Source organism: Perca flavescens, chromosome 8 (assembly GCF_004354835.1).
Source record: "Perca flavescens isolate YP-PL-M2 chromosome 8, PFLA_1.0, whole genome shotgun sequence".
In the NCBI taxonomy this organism is placed as follows: Eukaryota; Metazoa; Chordata; class Actinopteri; order Perciformes; family Percidae; genus Perca; species Perca flavescens.
In genome coordinates, this window is record NC_041338.1 from 38,360,461 (window position 1) to 38,365,395 (window position 4,935).

A 4,935-nucleotide genomic window follows, 5' to 3' on the forward strand; every position below is an offset into this window, starting at 1 on the left:
GTCTTTAGTTGTCTGTATGTGTCTAGTCCATGCTAATGTCCTGTACATGTGTCTCTGTCTTTAGTTGTCTGTATGTGTCTAGTCCATGCTAATGTCCTGTACATGTGTCTCTGTCTTTAGTTGTCTGTGTGTGTCTAGTCCATGCTAATGTCCTGTACATGTGTCTCTGTCTTTAGTTGTCTGTGTGTGTCTAGTCCATGCTAATGTCCTGTACATGTGTCTCTGTCTTTAGTTGTCTGTGTATGTCTAGTCCATGCTAATGTCCTGTACATGTGTCTCTGTCTTTAGTTGTCTGTATGTGTCTAGTCCATGCTAATGTCCTGTACATGTGTCTCTGTCTTTAGTTGTCTGTATGTGTCTAGTCCATGCTAATGTCCTGTACATGTGTCTCTGTCTTTAGTTGTCTGTGTATGTCTAGTCCATGCTAATGTCCTGTACATGTGTCTCTGTCTTTAGTTGTCTGTGTATGTCTAGTCCATGCTAATGTCCTGTACATGTGTCTCTGTCTTTAGTAGTCTGTATGTGTCTAGTCCATGCTAATGTCCTGTACATGTGTCTCTGTCTTTAGTAGTCTGTATGTGTCTAGTCCATGCTAATGTCCTGTACATGTGTCTCTGTCTTTATGTGCTGTAACTATGTTCTATGTTTTTGCAGAACAAGAACCTGCTGGAAACCAGTTTTTAAACTGAGTCAGACCCGTTTAAACTGTAAATTAATGTTACTTTTTAACTTTCCTTTGTAATAAATGAAATGAAATGATTGAAAGCAATAAAACTGTAGATTATTTTAAGAAACAGAAGCATTAGGCAAATAAATGAGATGAATTAAAAAACATGAAAAGGAGAGAAAGGTACAATTAGTTATGTGAACAAATAATATCTCTTTGGTTCATCTCTCTGTAGACTTGTTATATTTTCATTATGTGTCGTCCTGTGGAGGTGTTTGTATCTGCGATGTGATTGGCTGCTGCTGCGGCTGAGAAACCTTCTCTGCTTCACAGGCTGTTGGCTGTTTCTGCCTCAATAGCTGCTAGGACCAGAAGGGTGTGTGTGTGTGTGTGTGTTTGTGTGTGTGTGTGTGTGTGTGTGTGTGTGTGTGTGTGTGTGTGTGTGTGTGTGTGTGTGTGTGTGTGTATTCTTGGTAGGAGTTTAAGGAAGAAGTTCATATTTAAAAAAACAAACATCTTAACTTGAAATCCCACACACTATCATGTACATGGGTTTGTTTGTAGAATGTTTAAAATGTCAATCTCGAGTGCAATTGCAACCTCACTCACTCACTCACTCACACATACAAAGTCAATTATTCATCTTGGCAATATTTGCTAAGTATATGGCGGTTTGTGCTGTTTTGCTAAGTATATGACTGTTTGTGGGATTTTACCCCAACTACTTGTCTTGCTGGTGATATTGATATTGATTTGATCTTAAAAAAAGAATAAACAGTGCTGGTTTTCCTGGCATTTTGGCAAAGACAGGTGTTATCTGAAACTTTATTCTCTGTTGGGTTCCATCGTGGCTATTAGTTTTTGTAGTACTACACTTCTCTTTTAAACATCGGCTAGGGGGGGGGCATACATACCTTCGCCTTGGGCCCCCAATTTGCTAAATCCGCCACTGGTCAGCTAACATGATGTCATGATGGACTAACTGACCGACTGACTGACTCCTAACTGACTTCAGGCCTCAACACCCTAACTCCTATGGCTTAATGTTTAAAGGGGTGATAGAATGCAAAACTGATTTCACCCTGTCATAGTGTAATAACGACAGTTCGGTGGGTAAATAGGACATACATAGAAGCTCAAAGTCCCACTGACACCCCTTTACTATAAAAATCTCATATTTTGAAACTGTCGCTGAAAACGGGCGAATCTCAACACAGCTGGAAGTTGACGTCAACCTCCCAAAATCCGGAACCTTTGTCAGCCCCAACATTTACATAGGCTACACAACTGACCTGAGATCAGGTAGTACATTTACATAGGCTACACAACTGACCTGAGATCAGGTAGTACATTTACATAGGCTACACAACTGACCTGAGATCAGGTAGAACATTTACATAGGCTACACAACTGACCTGAGATCAGGTAGAACATTTACATACTACACAACTGACCTGAGATCAGGTAGTACATTTACATAGGCTACACAACTGACCTGAGATCAGGTAGTACATTTACATATTTGACCTGAGATCAGGGTACATTTACACAACTGACCTGAGATCAGGTAGTACATTTACATAGGCTACACAACTGACCTGAGATCAGGTAGTACATTTACATAGGCTACACAACTGACCTGAGATCAGGTAGTACATTTACATAGGCTACACAACTGACCTGAGATCAGGTAGTACATTTACATAGGCTACACAACTGACCTGAGATCAGGTAGTACATTTACATAGGCTACACAACTGACCTGAGATCAGGTAGTACATTTACATAGGCTACACAACTGACCTGAGAGCAGGTAGAACATTTACATAGGCTACACAACTGACCTGAGATCAGGTAGAACATTTACATAGACTACACAACTGACCTGAGATCAGGTAGTACATTTACATAGACTACACAACTGACCTGAGATAGGTAGAACATTTACATAGGCTACACAACTGACCTGAGATCAGTTAGTACATTTACATAGGCTACACAACTGACCTGAGATAGGTAGAACATTTACATAGGCTACACAACTGACCTGAGATCAGGTAGTACATTTACATAGGCTACACAACTGACCTGAGATCAGGTAGAACATTTACATAGGCTACACAACTGACCTGAGATCAGGTAGAACATTTACATAGGCTACACAACTGACCTGAGATAGTTAGTACATTTACATAGGCTACACAACTGACCTGAGATCAGGTAGTACATTTACATAGGCTACACAACTGACCTGAGATCAGGTAGAACATTTACATAGGCTACACAACTGACTTGAGATCAGGTAGTACATTTACATAGGCTACACAACTGACCTGAGATCAGGTAGAACATTTACATAGGCTACACAACTGACCTGAGATCAGGTAGAACATTTACATAGGCTACACAACTGACCTGAGATCAGGTAGAACATTTACATAGGCTACACAACTGACCTGAGATCAGGTAGAACATTTACATAGGCTACACAACTGACCTGAGATCAGGTAGTACATTTACATAGGCTACACAACTGACCTGAGATCAGGTAGTCTTCTGAATCTAGCTAGGTCACGCAGATCTCTGCTATTCCATTACAAAATTCACTTCTGAAACTTTTTTATGCGAGAAATCAACTATGTAAGGCTCAAATATGGGCCGCTTTACAAAAATGGATGGTTTATTGCAAATTTTGTCCGACTGTGTGTCGGAGTTCAGCGCCGGTGCTGCCTGTGTTGCTGCCTCGCCGCCCGGTGCGGTCAGCGAGCTTGTTTCGCCAGCAATCTCTTACCACAGGTTCCAATTCCTCTTTTAATGTGTGTAATTATAATGTGTTGAGTTATTTAAACAAACGATTCGGGAAATAAACGCTGCTTGTCCGCGAGTCTCATTGATTGAGCCTGCGGCTGGATGGAGCTCTATCAATGAGAGCTAGCTAACCTCCTCTTAGAATTCCTCTGAAATTCACAAAAATTCATTAACTTGAAATCAGACACAGTTGTTAGCTTTATAAGACATTAGCTAGATGTTGTATATGTGGCGTGATGAAATTCAAACTGTAAATATACTCGAATTACGACCAAAAATGAAGCTAACTAGCCGCAATCTATACACATAGGATTGAAGGGACAGTCGCAGCTAACGAAACCCTTACAGCTCACAAATATTCATTAACTTGAAATCGGACACCGTTGTTAGCTTTATAAGACATTTAGTTAGATGTTGTGTAAGTGGCGTGACGAAATTCAAACTGTAAATATACTCGAATTACGACCAAAAATGAAGCTAACTATCCGTGATTTGTAGCTACACATAGATAGGATTGAAGTGACAGTCGCAGCTAACGAAACTCCTAGCTAAACTTTTTAACATTTAACATTTAGATGTTGTGTAAGTGGCGTGACATTGTGTGTAACGTGTGGTAAGAGATTGCTGGTGTAACAAGCTCGCTGACCGCGCTCTCACTATCACACAACGGGCCATTTAGCTAGCAGGAAGAGGGGAGTTACAGGCCCTGGAGCTCTGTCAGAGCTGCCAGCCTAACGGAGCTGACAGCAGGCCGGGGTCTGTGAAGCAAGGCAGGCCGGGCGGCGAGGCAGCAGCACCGCCGCTGAAGTCCGACACTTACCATACGTCTTACCATATTTGCAATTAGCCATCAATTTTCGTAAAACTGCCCATATTTGAGCTTTATATAGTTGATTTCTCACATAAAAAAGTCTCAGAAGTGAATTTGGTAATGAAACATTGCAGTGTCTGGAATATGAGATTCGGTCGCTTCTCTAATGTGTGTGTATTGGGGATTCGCTCAACCAATCAGCGCGCATCTCTAATGTCTGCGTATGGCAATTCACTCAACCAATCAGAATATTCATCTTAATATTCACGAGCATACCATATTAACACAGGGATGCATCACTGTAAAAAAAAAAATTGTTGATTCAACTTAAAAATATGTGTAACCTGGTTGCCTTGAAATTATAAGTTGATTGGAAATCAGATATTAAGTTGGCACAAAGAGGCTATTCAGTTCTCTCAACTTAATGTTGCAAGTTCACTGTACTAATAACATGTTCAGTCAACTAAGGTTTATTTGTAAACACAACATTTAATTTAGTGGATTCAACTTCTAATTATGCATTATATGAACTAATGATTGTGTGGAGTCAACTTCAATCTACATCAATTCAACAACATTATGTAGTGGGGCTAATGTGCATTTTCAAGTTGTCTTGACTAAGCTTTGTATTTGTGTTGACTTCATTATG